Source organism: Oryx dammah, unplaced genomic scaffold (assembly GCF_014754425.2).
Source record: "Oryx dammah isolate SB20612 unplaced genomic scaffold, SCBI_Odam_1.1 HiC_scaffold_27, whole genome shotgun sequence".
Classification (NCBI taxonomy): Eukaryota; Metazoa; Chordata; class Mammalia; order Artiodactyla; family Bovidae; genus Oryx; species Oryx dammah.
The window spans coordinates 124,355,480-124,377,058 of NW_024070211.1; the positions used below are offsets into that span (position 1 = coordinate 124,355,480).

The 21,579-nt window shown below is 39.4% G+C and overlaps 1 pseudogene; it reads left to right on the top strand.

The window, feature by feature from the left end:
- The first annotated feature begins 216 nt into the window (after positions 1-216).
- On the top strand, positions 217-21,316 carry LOC120854165 (annotated as a pseudogene).
- The last annotated feature ends 263 nt before the right edge of the window (positions 21,317-21,579 follow it).

The window sequence follows — 21,579 nt, forward strand, 5'->3', positions numbered from 1 at the left end:
AAATGCTTATTTATTTCCTAGGTGCATTTCAAAATGGATACTTTTCTCTCCTTCTGACCAAAATATTAGAGATATTTCTCCAGTTTTTACAGTGAGCTACTGGTGGGGTTGCTAGAGGTAAAATTTATACAGTTTCAGGGGGACCTTGCTAAGATTGGGCCCCAAGATGTTCTAGTCAAGTTACTGTTAAGTCCATAGGGTTGCATAGAGTTGGACATGACTAACCGAGTAACACCAACACTGTCAAGTCAGTACATCCTCAGCCTGCACAAATTCTTCAGCGTGACTGTGAAAGTGTACCACCAGTTCATGGCTTCAGCTGCTTCAGTTCCAGGTAAGCTTATCCTGATCGTAGCTGTTCTTGTCTTTATCTGGCTGCTTCTCTAGATTTCTGGAAGACTGTTTGTCCCATGGCCTCAATTCTCCAGACGATCTAAACAAAAGTTGGTGACTTGGGGTCTGCTGAATTTTTATCTTGTTGTGAGAATGACAGTGAAGATACATACACACAAAAAGAAAAAGCAACTAAAAAGAACACACACTAAAGATTGTTATCAAACCACAAGAATTTCCAACTTTTAAATTGATGGAGCTCAAGCCAGAAGTCTGTAAAAGGGTGTTTTAATCTCAGTTTTGTTTATCAGTGGTGAAACTATACCCAATAACTCATGAAGAAATCATATGCGAGTAAATGGGCTTCTGTGGTGGCTCAGATAGTAAGTAATCAGCTTGCAATGCAGGAGACCTGGGTTTGATCCCTGAATTGGGAAGATTCCCTGAAGAAGGGAATGGCAAGAGCCTCCAGTATTCTTGCCTGGAGAATTCCATGGAAGAGGAGGCTGGTGGGCTACAATCCATGGGGTTGCAGAGTTGGACATGACTGAGTGACTAAGTACACACACAAGTCCATTGAATCTGTGATTCCATCCAACCATTTCATCCTCTGTTGCACAAAGACAACTCAGTTAGCTGTAGCCAAAGGTCAATATTCTTCATATGACTTGGAAGTCCCAAGGCTAAGCTTATATTAGGCTTGACTGGAGTCCTTGTCTCAAGCACCATAGTTAGGGATTTCTTTCTGCTATCCTTGTAGGATGGGAAATGAGGCATGATGTTGGCATCCCAAAAGGACCATGTGCATGCCAAATATCAGTTTATTGTCTCAGCTTCAAATCCAGTGTTTTCTCCCCATTTTGCAATAACGGAGCTAGATTCCGAGCCCTTTTTCTTGGCATAGAGCAAGATGTTTACTTTTTTCAGCACATGGTGATGTAGATATAGAACTAAAGAAACGGCATCTCTTCCTATTCCAGTGTCTTTCCATTTTTATTTTTCCTCCTCCTCTCACTACTGCCAGTATTGCATATTGGGGAACATTCTGTTCCACTCCCCCTGGCTGGAAGCCTAGAGAAAGTAGTCCCTCAGTGAACTTACAGCTTTGGCCTTAGCTCAGTGACACCCTCAATGAAGCTATCCCTGAACTGATGCTGCACATACATACTATGTCACCCAGCCCGCACATGAGCTCTTGACACTTCCATTTCTTTCTTGCATCTGCCCTCCAACCTTGGCCTACCTCAGCCTGGAAGTGTTTTCTTCTAGTTGGCATCTCACTTGCATCCCAGCAACAATCCATCTATAGCCTAAAGGTTGTTTTCTATTTCCCAATCAGTTTCTTGTACATGAGCCTTGACCCATCTGCACACTAGAAGCTATTTCCTGCTTGTTGATGACTGCACACCAGTTCTTACCTGGAACAAGTCAGAAAGCATCTAGTGTAGTAGGTTGTAGCCACACTTCTCCAATGAGATCTGAATCTCAGCTTTGGAACTGGGACTCCACTCCAAGTTTTTTCCATTTTTGAGGTACTCTCTGGGATTCCTAGACTATTCATTAGAGCCCCTAGAGAAACTTCATAGTCCACCCCTGTTATAGTTAAATAATTTTTCTTATTAAACTGTCCCCATATGAATTTGTCTTTTATGTCTTCTGGTTGTACTCTCATTGTTACAAAGTATCATGAAGATGAAGTAATTACTAAAAGATAAGTTCAGGAAAACTATAATGTAATTTTTACATAATTTCTGATTTAAAAGTCACCATTATATGAAAGGGCTTCCTGGGTAGTTCTGCTGGTAAACAATCCACCTGTACTGCAGGAGACCCTATTTGATTCCTGGGTTGGGAAGACCCCCTGGAGAAGGGCATGGCAACCCACTGCAGTCTTCTTGCCTGGAGAATCCTCATGGACAGAGGAGCCTGGTGGGCTACAGTTCATGGGGTCATAAAGAACTGGACACAACTGAGGGACTAAGCACAGAATGTTATGTGGAATTAGTAGATTATATATAAAAGAACATTATGTTATTTCTTTCATATATTGTTTTCTTCTTATTGATATATTTTAACCATAAGTCTGCTTTTTCAGTGCTAAAATCAAATATTTTTTTAAAATACCTTTTCTCTTTTGAGTGCCATGTTTAACAATGTTCACTTCTGTTGTATCCGCTATAAAGAAAGAAAGAAGGACACGTTCATAGCTAGACATAAACATTTATGAAGAGTATGTATAGGAAGAAATAACTGAATCTCTAAATTCCTGAAAGTCTGCATATTCATATAAAATCCGTACCTATCTGAACAATTCTGTTGAGAATCATTTATTTATCAATTTTCACACATTTTATTTTTTGTCATGGGCTATTTTGTTGAATGGTTGCACAAATTACTTTTTCTTAATTCCTGACAGAGTAAGCAATGAAAAATTGCTAAATTTTTCATTGTTTTTTTTTTTCCATTTATACCAAATTTCTACTGTATGTTTAAGAATCATCTGTTTCTTAGACTTTTTTGTCATCTCATTTCTTTTATTAACAAGCTAGTAATTAGATATTCTCTGATGATCATTTTAAAATAAAGAAAATTCTGTTCTCCACCCTTCCCCTGTCTAGGGGATAGCCTGCAGAAAGGGAAACATGAGGGCAGAGCCACTGCCAGGGGGTTGGTGGCCAGAGGTCTCCTGCAGCTCTGTGTTAAAGGGGCAGAGCCTGATTAGACGGTGGGTGGGGAATCCATACTGGCATTTTTCGGGAGCAGGAGATAAGTGAGGATGACCAGCAGGTACTTGGGGGAATGCTTGGTGTTGCTGATTTTTGGAAAAGTTAGTTTTCGGCCCTTGGTGGGATATCACCTCATGCAGCTCAGATGACTGTCATCTAGAGGTCCACAGATGATAGGTGCTGGGAAGGGTTAGGGGAGTCGTGTACTGCTGGTGGTGAGTGTGAACTGGTGTAGTCACTGTGGGGCAGTGTGAAGGTTCCTCAGAAGACTGAAGGTGGAGCTGCTATGCAGTCCAGCAGTCCCAATCTTTGGTTCATATCCTGAAGTAACAGAGGACTCTACTTTTAGGGAATGCATACACCCCGGTGTTCCTGTGGCAGTGTTAGCAGGGGCTGTGGGATGGGAGTAGCCCAGAACTCTTCAGTACATGGTGGGCTGGGGATGATATTGTATAGGGGTAAGGGGAATGTTACTTGGCCATGAGAGGGAATGGGGTATTGCTGTTTGTGGGGCATGAATGGACCCAAAGTGTATTTGCTTGGTGGGATAGGTCAGAAAAAGAGGGGCAGTGCAGTGTCATATTGCTTGCACGTGTGTGTGTGTGTGTGTGGTCTAAGAATGATACAGATGAATGTGTGTACTGTTGAGTGGACTTGGAGACATGGAGGGCAGGCTTGTGGTTGTGGGGTGGGGAAGGAGAGAGGGACTGATGGGGAGTGTCAGATTGACTACTGTACATAGGGTGGATGGGTGGTGGGGATTTCCTGTATAGCAGGGAATCAAATTCAATATCTTGTGATGACCTATAAAGGAACAGGATTTGAAGAAAGAATAACTGGGTCATTTTGCTATGCACTTGATCCTAGGACAGTGTTGTAGAAGTAATCTATAAAAAATAAATCTGTGTTTTTTAAAATTAAGAGGTTTCCTACACAACAAGAAGTTTTCACATATGTAACAATGAATTACAAACATTACAAATATGTGTAATGATGGTTTATAAACATTACTTGGGTCCCTTATGAAATCTAAAGAGGAAATTTTCTGCCTTGCCTGCCCAAAGAAAGTTCACTCTGATAATATAAAGGATTTTTCTTCTCTATTTCAATAGCTTGTAGACTAAGTTTCTGAGTTATTAGTCATATAGTATTGACAGAAATAATCAAGAATCCAAGATGCTGTCTCATAAAGTATTAGTAGAAACTGACTGTCATGATATGTGTATGGGTGTGTGAGAAAGTGTTTTTTTGGCCTCTAACTTGTCTCTCTCCCACCTCTGCAGAATGTCTAATGCAAGATGCTTTCTCACTGTATTCCAAATTCAGTGATTATCTTGACATATGGCACAACAATAATTTAACATTTTAGTGGCCATCCTGGTATGGTTTTGGCATCTCACATATGAGACACCTAACAAAACCCTTAGAAAAGAAGGGAGAGCAAGTGAGCAAGTATCAAAAGAAAGTTAATTTTTTGTTATTATGCTGAGGCTTTAATATGAAGCTCTCAATCTAGAATAACTTCCCTCAAAGACTTTCTAGTAAGGACCAAAGAAAAGAAACCCTTATCCTTTAAATCATTTGGAACATGTCTCTTATGTTCCAAGTTCTATATCCTACTTTAATCCTATTCGTATGGCTTATGGCCCTTTTCCTACTCTCCGAAATATACATGGGAACTACCTTTTTACTCAAGATTTTCTACAGAATGATCCCACCTTAGGGTTGACTTCAGAAGACTTTCAAAAAATATTTTAAAGTATCTCTGAGAGCTGACATAAAAGTAATCACTGTCCTCTATTTTCATAAATGGACAGAGACCAGAAATAAAGTATTTAATAGGAAAATAAATTGGAACAGAAATATTCTGACTTGAATAATCATTATCTCTCATAAAGACAAATATTTTTTGAGGGTCTTAGAAAACTAACACATTAAGAACAAAATCAAAGTCTGGACAACAACCACAACAACAAAAACAAATATATATATATATATATATATATATAAAGATCATTGTATCCATCTAGTCAAGGCTATGGTTTTTCCAGTGGTTATCTATGGATGTGAGAGTTGGTCTGTGAAGAAAGCTGAGTGCCGAAAAATTGATGCTTTTGAACTGTGGTGTTGGAGAAGACTCTTGAGAGTCCCTTGGACTGCAAGGAGATCCAACCAGTCCATTCTAAAGGAAATCAGTCCTGGGTGTTCTTTGGAAGGAATGATGGTAAAGCTGAAACTCCAGTACTTTGGCCACCTCATGCGAAGAGTTGACTCATTGGAAAAGACTCTGCTGCTGGGAGGGATTGAGGGCAGGAGGAGAAGGGGAAGACAGAGGATGAGATGTTTGGATGGCATCACCAACTCGATGGACGTGAGTTTGAGTGAACTCTGGGAGATGGTGATGGACAGGGAGGCCTGGCGTGCTGCAATTCATGGGGTTGCAAAGAGTTGGATACAACTGAACAACTGAACTGAACTGAACTGATATGAAACAAACATCTCCTACTAAGGGTACTTACAAATATTGCAAGAAAAAGGTCTTTGTCTCTGAAAGAGCCAATACTCTATATTAGAAAGACAAAGCACAAAGGGTATAATGGCACAAAACTACTGTCTAGGAAAAACTCCCTGCTTCTCATTTATTCACTACACACAGAATACATTCAAACACTCAATACTACTTTAACTCTCATCACCAAATGTGTGGGTTTATTCCCACACCGACCATATCTCAGACACCAGGTGTCTTATAATTCGGTTTTGACGTTAACAGGAATTAGTAAAGACCCCTATGGCTGCCCCACTACCACCACCACTTCAGATGCCAATTGAAAGTCCAGGTTCCTATCTGTGTTTCTGAGCGACTGGTTGTAAATCAGAGATTCCCACACCCCTCTAATTGGGTCTGATTATTTGCTACAGTAGCTCATAAAATTCAGGAAAACAGTTTACCTAATAGATTACTATTTACCATAAGGGATATTAAATGATATGAATGAAGAATCAGATGAAGAGAAACACACATGAGGTTCAGAAAGGTCCTGAACACAGGAGCTTCTGTTCCCATGGATTTGGGATGTACCACCCCTGCAGCATGTGGATGTGTTCACCAACCCCAAAGCTCTCTGAACCCCATACTTATGGGATTTTTATGGAAGTTTCATCAGGTGCGTGCCTGTGTGTGCGCATATTAAGTCATTTCAGTCATGTCAGACTCTGCAACCTCACAGAATGTGGCCCGCTGATCTCCGTCTTTGGGATTCTCTAGGCAAGATAACTGGAGTGGGTTGCCATGCCCTCCTCCAGGGGATCTTCCTGACCCAGGGAACATACCTGCATCTCTTATGTCTCTCCTGCATTATCAGGCGGGTATTTTACCACTAGTGCCACCTGAAAAACTCCCTTTCATGGAAGATGGTACATTAAAGATCCCTGGCTATTCAAAATTATCCAAAACTGATAAAAAACTTAGGGAATTTCTAGGACTGATTGGGTATTGTAGACACTGAGTACTCAAATTTTCTGAAGTAGTAAAATTTCATGTGATTTGACTAAGTACATTTTTTACACTTTGCCCATGTAATTTTAATATGCATTGTGGCTTGAGAATCTCTATATTAGAATACAGTCAAAAGAGGACAGGTGAATAGAACAATGAAGCTTCAGTTCCCAAAGACAGAGTTTTCCTATTATATGTTTTTTTTTTTTTTAAATAAAGAACAGTTATAAGATGATTGCCTAGCAGTAAATATCTGAATGTTTTCCTGTAAGACATGAATCTTTTGGTTCTTTGTCTCAGATTTAGCAGGTGAGTTTCTAACATTTGAAAGAGTTTTGAATAAGATTAATTTGTAGAATTTATCTTGTAAATGAACTACAGATTTCTATAGTAAACAATGATTTTGCTATGATATTAGTTGGATCTATCACTTAGGAAAATGACAATTAACTTTTCAAAAATGGAGTTTCCTCTGGATACTTAAGAAATAATGAGAAGTTTTTACTTTTACTACATAATTTTTTCCCAAATTATATTGTGCCATTGTAAAGTTTTTCTAATTTTTATAGAGGTTTTTGCTGGTGGTTCTACGTGTAATATATTACTTATAAAGAAATAATAATATTAATAATTATTATTAAAAGTAACATCTCTAAGCATATAAAATGCCACTGAGTAATTTAGCTATACTTTTTAGATTTATTTTTGTTGTTAATGTGCCTTTTTATGAATTAAAAAAGTAAAATAAAATTTCCATTTAATATAGAAAAAATGTAATGGTCAGTTCTTCTCGTCAAAACTTACCACCAATACTTCAATTAAGAGTAAATAAATTTTTTAAAAAACCTACCACTTGTCAAATATTTAAGATAATCTTTGTTGCTTTTGTGCCTATATATCTATATTTGATTCTGCATATATACAAGACACACATATACATATATAATCTCCACACAAAAGTACATTACTTAATTAATAGTACACTAGTAGGGGTATGCGCACCGGCTGTGATGAACCACACAGACATGTGGCCGAGAGGAGCTACCCCTCGACCAGGTCAGGGGCAGCAGTCGAGAGTGTCAGGCTGTGACAGCGCAGGAGTGGCTGAGTGGAGCTACCCCACGTCCTTAGGAGCCGTGGCTGCGCAAGCACAAGAGGGCCAAGAGGAGCTACTCCAGGTTCAAGGTCAGGAGGGGCCAGCGGTGAGGAGATACCCCTTGTCCAAGGTAAGAGAAACCCAAGTAAGACGGTAGATGTGAGAGGACATGAGAGGGCAGGCAGACAGAAACCATAATCACAGAAAACTAGCCAATCAGATCACATGGACCACAGTCTTGTCTAACTCAATAAAATTAAGCCAAGACTTGTGGGGCCACCCAAGACGGGCAGGTCATGGTGGAGAGGTCTGACAGAATGTGGTCCCCTGGAGAAGGGAATGGCAAACCACTTCAGTATTCTTGCCCTGAGAACTCCATGAACGGTATGAAAAAGCAAAATGATAGGATACTGAAAGAGGAACTCCACAGGTCAGTAGGTGCCCAATATGCTACTGGAGATCAGTGGAGAAATAACTCCAGAAAGAATGAAAGGATGGAGCCAAAGCAAAAACAATATCCAGTAGTGAATGTGACTGGTGATAGAAGCAAGGTCCAATGCTGTAAAGAGCAATATTGCATAGGAACCTGGAATGTCAGGTCCATGAATCAAGGCAAATTGGAAGTGATCAAACAGGAGATGGCAAGAGTGAATATCAACATTCTAGGAATCAGCAAACTAAAATGGACTGGAATGGGTGAATTTAACTCAGATGACCATTGTATGTACTACTGTGGGCAAGAATCCCTTAGAAGAAATGGAATAGCCATCATGGTCAAAAGAATCCGAAATGCAGTACTTGGAGGCAATCTCAAAAACGACAGAATTATCTCTGTTCATTTCCAAGGTAAACCATTCAATATCACAGTAATCCAAGTCTATGCCCTGACTAGTAACTCTGGAGAAGCTGAAGTTGAATGGTTCTATGAAGACCTACAAAACCTTTTAGAACTAACACCCAAAAAGATGTCCTTTTCATTATAGGGGACTGGAATGCAAAAGTAGGAAGTCAAGAAACACCTGGAGTAACAGGCAAATTTGGCCTTGGAATACAGGAGAAGCAGGGCAAACCTAATAGAGTTTTGCCAAGAGAACACACTGGTCATAGCAAACACCCTCTTCCAACAACACAAGAGAAGCCTCTACACATGGACATAACCAGATGGTCAACACTGAAATCATATTGATTATATTCTTGGCAGCCAAAGATGGAGAAGCTCTATACAGTCAACAAAAACAAGACCAGGAGCCAACTGTGGCTCAGATCATGAACACCTTATTGCCAAATTCAGACTGAAATTGAACAAAGCAGGGAAAACCACTAGACCATTCAGGTATGACTTAACTCATCCCTTATGATTATACAGTGGAAGTGAGAAATAGACTTAAGGGCCTCGATCTGATAGATAGAGTGCCTGATGAACTATGGAATAGGGTTGGTGATATTGTACAGGAGACAGGGATCAAGACCATCCCCATGGAAAAGAAATGCAAAAAAGCAAAATGGCTGTCAGGGGAGGCCTTACAAATAGCTGTGAAAAGAAGAGAAGCGAAAAGCAAAGGTGAAAAGGAAAGATATAAACATCTGAATGCATAGTTCCAAAGAATAGCAAGGAGAGATAAGAAAGCAAGCCTTCCTCAGTGATCAATGGAAAGAAATAGAGGAAAAGAACAGAATGGGAAAGACTAGACATCTCTTCAAGAAAATTAGAGATACCAAGGGAACATTTCATGCAAAGATGAGCTCAATAAAGGACAGAAATGGTATGGACCTAACAGAAGCAGAAGATATTAAGAAGAGGTGGCAAGAATACACAGAAGAACTGTACAAAAAAGATCTTCACGACCAAGATAATAATGATGGTGTGATCACTCACCTAGAGCCAGACATCATGGAATGTGAAGTCAAGGTGGCCTTAGAAAGCATCACTACGGAACAAAGCTAGTGGAGGTGATAGAATTCCAGTTGAGCTATTTCAAATCCTGAAAGATGATATTGTGAAAGTGCTGCACTCAATATGCCAGCAAATTTGGAAAACTCAGCAGTGGCCACAGGACTGGAAAAGATCAGTTTTCATTCCAATCCCAAAGAAAGGCAATGCCAAAGAATGAAGTGCTGAACAATGGCACTTATCTCGCATGCTAGTAAAGTAATGCTCAAAATTCTCTAAGCCAGGCTTTAGCAATACGTGAACCGTGAACTTCTTGATGTTCAAGCTCATTTTGGAAAAGTCAGAGGAACCAGAGATCAAATTGCCAACATCTGCTGGATCATTGAAAAAGCAAAAGAGTTCCAGAAAAAAACATCTATTTCTTCTTTATTGACTACGCCAAAGCCTTTGACAGTGTGGATCACAATAAACTGTGGAAAATTCTGAAAGAGATAGGAATACCAGAGCACTTGACCTGCCTCTTGAGAAATCTGTATGCAGGTCAGGAAGCAAGAGTTAGAACTGGACATGGAACAACAGACTGGTTCCAAATAGGAAAAGGAATATGTCAAGGCTGTATATTGTCACCCTGCTTATTTAACTTCTATGCAGAGTACATCATGAGAAACGCTGGACTGGAAGAAACACAAGCTGGAATCAAGATTGCTGGGAGAAATCTCAATAACCTCAGATATGCAGATGACACTACCCTTATGTCAGAAAGTGAAGAGGAGCTAAAAAGCCTCTTGATGAAAGTGAAAGAGGAGAGTGAAAATGTTGGCTTAAAGCTCAACATTCAGAAAACAAAGATCATGGCATCTGGTCCCATCACTTCATGGGAAATAGATGGGGAAACAGTGGAGACAGTGTCAGACTTTATTTTTTTGGGCTCCAAAATCACTGCAGATGGTGATTGCAGCCATGAAATTAAAAGACGCTTACTCCTTGGAAGAAAAGTTATGACCAGCCTAGATAGCATATTCAAAAGCAGAGACATTACTTTGCCGACTAAGGTCTGTCTAGTCAAGGCTATGGTTTTTCCTGTGGTCATGTATGGATGTGAGTTGGACTGTGAAGAAGGCTCAGCACCGAAGAATTGATGCTTTTGAACTGTGGTGTTGGAGAAGACTCTTGAGAGTCCCTTGGACTGCAAGGAGATCCAACCAGTCCATTCTAAAGGAGATCAACCCTGGGATTTCTTTGGAAGGAATGATGCCAAAGCTGAAACTCCAGTACTTTGGCCACCTCATGCGAAGAGTTGACTCATTGGAAAAGACTCTGCTGCTGGGAGGGATTGGGGGAAGGAGGAGAAGGGGACCACCGAGGATGAGATGGCTAGATGGCAACACGGACTCGATGGACTGAGTCTGAGTGAACTCCGGGAAATGGTGATGAACACGGAGGCCTGGCGTGCTGCGATTCATGGGGTCGCAAATAGTCGGACACGACTGAGCAACTGAACTGAACTGAACTGAACTCTGCATATAAGTTAATTAAGCCGAGTGACAATACATAGCCTTGATGTACTCCTTTTCCTATTTGGACCCAGTCTGTTGTTCCATGTCCAGTTCTAACTGTTGTTTCCTGACATGCATACAAGTTTCTCAAGAGGCAGGTCAGGTGGTCAGGTATTCTCATCTCTTTCAGAATTTTCCACAGTTTATTGTGATCCACACAGTCAAAGGCTTTGGCATAGTCGATAAAACAGAAATAGTTGTTTTTCTGGAACTCTCTTGCTTTTTCAGTGATCCAGTGGATATTGGCAATTTGATCTCTGCTTCCTCTGTTTTTTTGTAACAAATTTGAACATCTGGAATTTCACAGTTCATGTACTGCTGAAGCCTGGCTTGGAGAATTTTGAGCTTTACTTTAGTAGTGTGTGAAATGAGTGCAATTGTGTGGTAGTTAGAACATTCTTTGGCAATTCCTTTCTTTGGGATTGGAAGGAAAACTGACCTTTTCCAGTCCTGTGGCTACTGCTGTTTTTCCAATTTTCTGACATATTGAGTGCATCACTTTCATAGCATCACCCTTTAGGATTTGAAATAGCTCAACTGGAATTCCATCACATCCACTGGCTTTGTTCATAGTGATGCGTCCTAAGGGCTACTTGACTTCACCTTCCAGGATGTCTGTCTCTGATTGATCACACCATCATGATTATAGGGGTATGAACATCTTTTTGTACAGTTCTGTGTAGACCTTCCCATTCTAATTTTTCCTCTGTTTCTTTGCATTGATCCCTGAGGAAGGCTTTCTTGTCTCTCTTTGCTATTCTTTGGAACTCTGCATTCAAATGGGTATATCTTTCCTTTTCTCCTTTGCTTTTCATTTCTCTTCTTTTCACAGCTATTTGTAAGGCCTCCTCAGACAGCCATTTTGCTTTTTTGCATTTGTTTTTCTTGAGAATGATCTTGATCCCTGCCTCCTGTACAATCTTATGAACCTCTGTCCATAGTTCATCAGGCACTCATGAATAGTATGAAAAGGCAAAAGTATAGGACACTGAAAGATGAATTCCCCAGGTTGGTAGGTGTTCAATATGCTAGTGGAGATCACTGGAGAAATAACTCCAGAAATAATGAAGGGATGGAGCCAAAGCAAAAACAGCACTCAGTTTTGAATAGGACTGGTGATAGAAGCAAGGTCCAATGCTGTAAAGAGCAATATTGCATACAAACCTGAGATGTTAGGTCCATGAATCAAGGCAAATTGGAAGTGATCAAACAGGAGATGGCAAGAGTGAACATCAATATTCTAGGAATCAGCAAACTAAGATGGACTGGAATGGGTGAATTTAACTCAGATGACCATTATATCTACTACTGTGGGCAGGAATCCCTTAGAAGAAATGGAGTAGCCATCATGGTCAACAAAAGAATCTGAAATGCAGTACTTGGATGCAATCTCAAAAATGACAGAATTCTCTCTGTTCGTTTCCAATCTAAACCATTCAATATAACAGTAATCCAAGTCTATGCCCTGACTAGTAACTCTGGAGAAGCTGAAGTTGAATGGTTCTATGAAGACCTACAAAACCTTTTAGAACTAACACCCAAAAAAGATGTCCTTTTCATTATAGGGGACTGGAATGCAAAAGTAGGAAGTCAAGAAACACCTGGAGTAACAGGCAAATTTGGCCTTGGAGTACAGAATGAAGCAGAGAAAAGGCTAATAGAGTTTTGCCAAGAGAACACACTGGTCATAGCAAATACCCTCTTCCAACAACACAAGAGAAGCCTCTACACATGGACATCACCAGATGGCCAACAGTGAAATCAGATTGATTATATTCTTTGCAGCCAAAGATCGACAACCTCTAAACAGTCATCAAAAAGAAGACCGAGAGCCAACTGTGGCTCAGATCATGAACTCCTTATTGCCAAATTCAGACTTAAATTGAAGAAAGTGGGGAAAATTACTAGACCATTCAGGTATGACCTAAATCAAATACCTATGACTCTACAGTGGAAGTGAGAAATAGATTTAAGGGACTAGATCTGATAAACAGAGTACCTGATGAACTATGGATAGAGGTTCGTGACATTGTATAGGAGTCAGGGAATAAGACCATCGACAAGAGAAAAGAAACTATAATGCAGAGATTAAAGAAGGATCCTGGTTCTTCCTGAAGGAACATAAATAACAATATCTTTGGGTTCTTCTGGCAGAACTAAGGCCTCCACCCAAGTGGAGGATGATAACTTCAGGCTGAGTCCAAGATTCCTGGAGCATCGCCCTGTTACCTTACCACCAAGGAATCAGAAGGAAGTCACACACCCTACAGCCTTCACCCCAAATTTTGCCTATAAAAATTTCTCCCAAAACCATCAGAGTTTGGGGTTTTGCGAGCACACGCCAGAGGTTCTCACCTGCAATAAGATTTTCTCTGTCCCAAATGCCTAAGTTTTTTTTGTGTGACCTCACTTGAGCACAGGCTTTTGCATTCTGTTACATCTGTATCTTTTTATAACCAGCTTTGAGGATCTCTATCTCTGTCTTTCTTGGTCAATTTTTTAAATATATGGTAATATGTTAGTTTTTCTTTTATATTCATTAGCTTCTTAAACTTTAATTTTTCTTGTTTCTTTCATTTAAAATTTAATGGATTTATTTATTCATTTATTTTTTAGGAATAAAGGCCGTTTTCATGACATCCATAAATTGAATTTAAGCCATGATAATTTCCAACTTTCACCATGTGTTTTTAATATTCATTTATTTTTTCATGAAGAAATTATTTTAGAAAAATGATGCTCAATTTTTTATATATCTCTAAATTGAGCTTCTTGTTTTATTACATTTTGATCAGAATGGTCTTTGCAACATGTTTATTTGGAACTTACTAAGTGTGTCTTTGTGACAGTGTATGATTTTTAAATTATAAATTAAATATCAAAATCAAGATTTTTATACAAATGATTTATAAAGTTATGATGCACTCAATCATCTGCCAAGTCAGTAAAAACAGTATTCCAGAGGTACGGTGTAAAATACTATGGAACTTCTAACTTATTTTTAGAGCTCTTTATGATGACCAACTAGTACTTTTCATGTAAATACTGCAAATGTGAGAGATAAAAGGTGATACTTGATAAACATTTGATCCTTTTTGTAGATTCTGATATTTTCAGCAATCAGGTTGTATATCTAAAGAAATAACTTGTCTATGATTATGTCTGAAATGTTAAACTTTTCCCTTTTCTTCTTTCTGAAATATGCTTCATCAGAGAGGGGACTTTCTACTAACACTAATACTATAAATATCCTTTGCCCTTTTTTTGTGGATAAAAGCAGAGATAATTAAGTTTAAGTTGTTCAGCACCTCTCTTTATGTGTGTGGCTTCACAAGCACCCCATTATTGGTTAACTGCTTAATGCTGGAGGATGGGAATTCCTGACACCAAGTGACATCTCATTAGCATGAACAGCTGGAGCCTGAAATGGAAGGCACCATAGGGACTAATTACCTAAAAAGATTTAAATAGCAAATACCTACCAGAATCTTTCTCACAGAAAGCAAAGCTCTGTTCACTCACATGTAAAGCCTCTGTATGCCTTAGACTAATATTTGTTTGAAATTTAAATGTTTTAAAGTCTCTTCATTGTAATGTCCTCTGCAAAACCTATCCAGGCCGGTTGCCTCGTTACCTCTGTCTTATACTGTGGTATTATGAGCTTAACCTGGCTGGTGTATTTGATATGGCAGATCTCAGAATCTGTGTCAGTGGAGACCTCAGAAAAGCCCACACATTTTCTCATCACTGCTGTTGTGAGGCAGAAGGAAGCCAGCTGAATGTATTTGACTAGAAGATAATTAAACATTTGTCAGCCACATTTAAACAAGATTTCTGGTCCCAGGGTCTCTGGGCTCTAGAGGTTCTTTGAAGCCTCTGAAATTATAGGTAATATTTTTTGTACATATGTCTATTTTTTTTTTCAGAAGTAGGTTCTCTTGAATTATATACATCCTGAAGTATTAAGATGTCCCCAAATAAGTATTACTGTTATATATCCTACCCTCCTCCAAGTATTAAGGACCACTCACCTTATTATTTCTTATTTTTTCAAATTAGAGAAAAATTATCTGCATTTTCAAAGAGAAAAAATAGATGTGACATATTTTTGAGGGGAATGAGCAGGCTTATCTGATAGGAAGAGAGAGAGTGGTTATTAGTTTCATAAGGCAGAATTCACTGATACAGGTCAATAATGTCAGTGGAATTTTTTAGCATCCTGCAATAAAATGAGAAAATACAATGTTCTCAATTTTAATGATTGTCTTTTAATCTGAGATTATAGTTTGCTGTTTTTAAAATTAAAATTCTGATTCCTTTAATTGAATGACAGTGAAGATAGTTGTATAGGGTTTTTGTATATTTTTGTACTCTTCTATGGTAAAATTCCCTTGTGGCTCAGCTGGTAAAGAATCCGCCTGCAATGTGGGAGTTCAGGGTTCGATCCCTGTGTTGGGAAGATCCCCTGTAGAAGGAAACAGATACCCAGTCCAGTATTCTGGGCTCAAGAATTCTCTGGACTATATAGTCCATGGATCACAAAGAGTTGGCCATGACTGAGCGACTTTGACTTTCATGGTAAAATTCTAAAGAAAAGCCATGCCCTATTTTTCAATCTTTTTTTTTTTTTTAGCCGTGAAACTCGAAGCTTGGCCATTATTGCTCAACGTTATTCCCACTCCTATAAATGCCTTTCATACTGAGAGTCACTGTCTTTATCAGTCATTGGTCTTATGGTGATGAACCACTTGCCCAAGACTGAGTGGTTTCCTGGGACACAGGGCATGCATTTTTTCAGAAAAAAACACTCAATGAAAACTACAATGAAACCAGTCAGTTTTTTCACTGAGGGAAAAAAAAAAAAAAAAAACAGTGAAAATTACTGAAATCCATTGACATTAATAAAACTTGATGATTTAAACAATCATCTAGGTGATAGGCATATATGGCAGTGCATGAGAAATATATATCTGTATCTCAAGACAGCAGTATTATATAATGATATGTTTTTTTTCTTGACTTATTTTATGACTTCTAAGTCATCATTTTGAGTGTGTCTGTGTGTGTTAGTCGCTCAGTCATGTCCGACAATTTGATGATTGCTCAAATCATATTGCATTTTATACCTTCACCTAGGCTGATTCTGGGGCTTCTCTAATGGCTCAAATGGTAAAGAATCTGCCTGGACTGGGGGAGATCCAGGTTCAGTCCCTGAGTTGGGAAGATCTTCTGGAGAAGATAATGGCCACCCACTCCAGTATTTTTACCTGGAGAATTCCATGGACAGAGGAGTCATGGGGTCGCAGAGTCAGACACAACTGAGTGACTAACACTTTCACTTCCTGTTTGTTTGTTTTCAAACTGATTCTAATGGTACACATTTCCTAAGCTTTCAAATATTGGATGCTTATGCTTGGGTCATTTTCATGGGAAAAGATAGAAAAGGCAGCAGTGTGATTCTTGATAATCTCTTACCTGTGATTTTACATATTACTCAGTCATCTAGTACAGCCTGCTAACATATGTAAAAAATGCTTGCAAAATTTGTGCTCTTTCAACATGTGACTATGAAAAAACAGTCTTTGCCATTTTAAGATAGAATAGATGAACTATTATGTCCTATGATTCACATTATTTGGATAACTAATGTGTGTAGATACATATGATTGCCATATTTACATAATTATCTACACAGTATATTTTTAAGGTGTAAAGGGTTTCAGAGGAATACTAAGCATAATTTTATGTGTCAACTTACCTGGGCCATATTACCAACTATTGGAAGAAGTGAAATTTTAGTCACTCTGTCATGTCCAACCCTCAGGGACCCCATGAACTATAGCCCAGCAGGTTACTCTGTCCATGGAGTTCTCCAGCAAAAATACTGGAGTGGGTAGCCATTCTCTTCTCCAGGGGATCCTCCAGACCCAGGGATCAAACTCAGGTCTCCTGCATTGCAGGCAGATTCTTTACCCACTGAGCCACCAGGGAATGTCAACTATTTGGGGAAACATTTTTCTGGATGTTGTTGTGAAAGTGTTTTTGAGTGAGATTAACGTTTAAATAGGTGTACTTTGGACAAAAGAGACTAGCCTCTGTTATGTGAGTGGGGCTCATTCAATCAGATGAAGGCCTTAACAGAACAAAGACTTGCCCTCCCCCAAGCAAGTGGGAATTTTTCCTGTATTTTACCTGCAAAATGCCTTTGGACTTGGACTGTGACTCTTCCTTGGAAGTCAAAACTGTAAATATATTCTGAAGATTTTAGACTTGACCTTCATGATTATGTGAGCGGCCAATTCCTTAAAATAAATCTATGAAAACACATCTTGCTGGTTCTGTTTTTCTGATGAGCCTTAACTAATACAGCAAATATATCTTTAAGTCATTGTTGTTCAGGAACCATTATCTTACCAGCTCCCCATATTAAGGGTGGGAATTTTTACAATGTATCAAAAGTGCAAAGTTATAATTAAAAATTACTTTAAATTTGCTATCCATTCACCTAAATAATGGGATAGTTTGACTGTCTCTTAGGAACAGTGCCTGAATAGAACTCACTAAATATAAGAAAATAATGATTAAAAATCAAATATAAAAAATTGGAAATCTCAGGATAAATAAGTAGCCATTTGTTGGTATATCAATACCACACAGAATTTGTGTGGACTTAACAGAGGTGTGGTTATTGAACTTCAGCAAAGATTAAACTTGGTTTTAATCCATATGAAGCTTTAATGTATGAAAGAAACTGAGAATAAGAAAAGACTTTTAAAAAAGGGTTAGATTGAAACAAAGTTCAAAAACAAAGTATTCATTAACTATACAAAAGAAAAAGGAGTATATTTGAAGGATAGGAATTCTTAATGATTATTCTTGAGTATAGAAACTGAAAACTAACAAGACAGAATTTGACTAGTTTACAGCTCTACAGTCAAAGTATCAGTCTTGGTGATTGGAAACCTATTGGAAATACTTCAAACCATATTTTCAAGTTATGTTTTTACTAGCCAATTACCAAGAAAGCTGATTCATTGGAAAGCCCCTGATGGTGGGAAAGATTGAAGGCTACAGGAGAAGGGGGCTATGGAAGATGAGATGGTTAGATAGCATCACCCACTTAATGGACATCAATTTGAGCAAACTCCAAAGAATAGTGAAGAAGAGAGGAGCCTGGTGCGCTACAGTCCACAAAGTCGCAAAGAATCAGACACAATTTATTGACTAAACAACAACCAAGAGAGCATAGGTAATGTTGGTTTGAGAGAAGAGTAAGTGTTAAAATAGAGTAATTGAAGAACACATTCTTTGATCAGAGACCTGCAGAAAAAGATAATCAAGAAAACCACATGACTATTGGGAAAATTTTCTAGGCCCAGTGCACAGTCTCAAGGACCTGAGTCAAGAGCATGCTTTGTGTGTTGAAGAACAAGGAAGCTGATTTTTAGAACAGAGTGAAGAAATAGGAGATGTTGTCAGAGAGCATGGGAAGGAAAGAATATATGTAAGGTTTTGTGAAATTTTTAAGGGATTTTACTGTTAATAAAATGAGAAATAGCTGAGGGTTTTGAGTAGAGGTGTTACAGATCTTACTTTTTAAAAATATCTATTCTGAACATTTTAAAATAAACATAAGTAATGATAAATATTTTATTGTACTTATCACTTGAATTTTCAAATAGAAACATTACAACAAACAGATTAACTCCAGAATTTCCCTCAAGAGTAACACATTTAGAAAAGAAATTTTGAATCTGTCTTTCCTATAACTCATCCTATGTCCAACAAGAACCTTAATATTGGGCTCTATTCATGCAATTCACTGGCTTAAAAAGTCACTACTGATTTCTACAACAGCTGCTGCTGCTAAGTCAATTCAGTCGTGTCCAACTCTGTGCAACCCCATAGACGGCAGCCCACCAGGCTCCCCCATCCCTGGGATTCTCCAGGCAAGAACACTGGAGTGTGTTGCCGTTTCCTTCTCCAATGCACGAAAGTGAAAAGTCAAAGTGAAGTCGCTCAATCGTGTCTACAACAGCTAACCTCCATTTATTTGCCTGATTTTCAACTACCACCAAATTAGTTTTCTTCATTATGTTTCCATGATCAGAACTTTTTTCTACCTTTTTTTCCACCCAAAGACTTATAATTTCCAAGTTTTCTTTACCAACTGCTTCTGTTCTCACCAGTACTGTTTTCTTTCAGCACTTTTATAACCATACCATTCTGGACTATACAATATTATAGAAACCTTTCTTTCTTCCTCTTCTTTTTGTTCCCCCAGCTCTTGGTTTAACAGAGGGAAGGGAGACAGAGGTAATTCCCCATAGTACATGTCTCTCATGTTGCCTAGCAAGTTTCGGTCTCCTTTATGTCAATATCTTTATTACAAACCTGTTTTACCATCTTAGTATAAACATCACTCTTCCCTATGAATATTATTTGTTGTGTTCCAGTAAAATACTTATGTGGTTATTCTTAAATAATTACAAGAATTCCGTATACATGCCTAATATGATTTCAGTCATGCCCCCCTCTTTCTACAACATAAAGAAAATATAGGTATGGGAACAATGACAAAACAAGTCAACTCTTTAACAAGTCAATCCTTTCAGCCTCATAATCCAATTCCAGAGCACTGTCAATTTGTCTAGGCCATTTGAAGAAAACCTTAATTAGCTAACTTCATCAGTTTGCATGTCCTAAAAGTAAAAGTAGTACAATTCCCCAATTTATAGATTTTGCTAAATCCAAACATGAGACTTAAAACTTACTCAATGAAAAAAACAAGCATGCCTATTAATAAAAATGTGAGAGTTAGACCTAAGAAAGCTGGGTGCGGAAGAATTGATACTTTTGAACTGTAGTATTGGAGAATAGTGATGGAGAAGGCTCTTGAGAGTCCCTTGGACTGCAAGGAGATCAAACCAGTCAATCCTAAAGGAAATCGGTCCTGAATATTCACTGGAAGGACTGATGCTGAAGCTGAAACTCCAATACTTTGGCCACCTGAGGCAAAGAACGGACTCCTTAGAAAAGACCCTGATGCTGGAAAAAAAACTGAAGGTAGGAGGAGAAAGGGATGACGGAGGCTGAGGTGGTTGGGTGGTATGACTCAATGGATATGAGTTTGAGCAAGCTCGGGGAGTTGGTGATGGACAGGGAAGCCTGGCGTGCTGCAGTCCATGGGGTCCCAAAGAGTCGAACACGACTGAGTGACTGAAATGAAAGTGAATTAATAAAAACACTCTGACCTTTTCATCTGTGCTGGCGGGCCAGCCTGCCATGGGGACGGTGGGTGAGAGCTCCTGCAGCCACTCACTAGGGAGGAACTGAAGCAAGGCTTGAGAGGCAGCTGTGTGCACGGCTCCAGCTTGCCGATAACTCCCTCCTGGCCAAGGCCTATATCACCAGGTAGGGCTATGCCTTGCTGGTTTCAGATCTTTAACAAGCAAGAACAGGTGTACACTAGTGCAATCAGTCAGTGAGCCAAGGAGCTGAACTAGCACCTGACTGCTCCTCCCGAGGCTTTTCTTTGACATTTGGATGATCTGCTTTGCCCATTGTTGAAGGATGCTTCTTGCCCTGGCATAGCTGCATTCTCCTGTGACTGTGTCAGAGGCACTGATACTATGGAGGCAGAGTGAGCCTTCTGGTCTCCTATTCTACTGGAATTTCCACTGCATCCTAGCTAGCCCTTTGGTGGTCTCCTAATGTTTGATTCGTCCTCTGATGGGCATGAATCTGGCATCGCAGTGCCAGGTAAGTGACCTAACAATGATGCTTCATATGATAGATCTAGAGATCCAGGACTACCAGGAGAGTGGGGCTACGCTGAGCTGAAACTGGTTGAAGACAGAGCCATTTGAATAGATTTTTCTTCTTGGAATGATTTATGGTGGAGAAACTACCAGAGGCACGCAGTGTTGGTGATGGAAGACCCTTCGTCACAAATCTGCAGAGTCTGGATATGGCAGTCACCAGATAGGAGATCTAGGTGGGACAGAAACATCAGGATGCCGGGGATCCCCAGACCTCAAGAAATGCCTTCTCACAGGGAACTGATAACCAACTTCTGAACCAGCCAGAAGAGCCTGTCTCCTCGGCACCATCCTTCCCAGGACCTGAGAAGGAGCCCACAGTTCCTTCAGCCCAATGCAGAGACCTCAGCTGTTTGAAAGTGCAGAGAAGAAGCTAACAGGGCTCTGTAGTTAACCTGTCTCCATCTCAACTGCTGAGGATGGACTCGGAGAGGAGTCTCCTAGTGTCTCCTTGGAAGGAGATCCCGTGGGAGCAGCATCTCCGACACAGAGTTATCCAGTCAGGGACTCCACCATAAGGGCCAGATAACTGAAGCTCATGGTGACAGGCATGGCTACTGATAATAAGGGAATCCTGGCTCCAACCCACTGGGCACTCGCCTTTCTTGTCTGAGTGGAAAACTGTCTCTGGGAATCCCACACCCTCCTTTCTTTTAG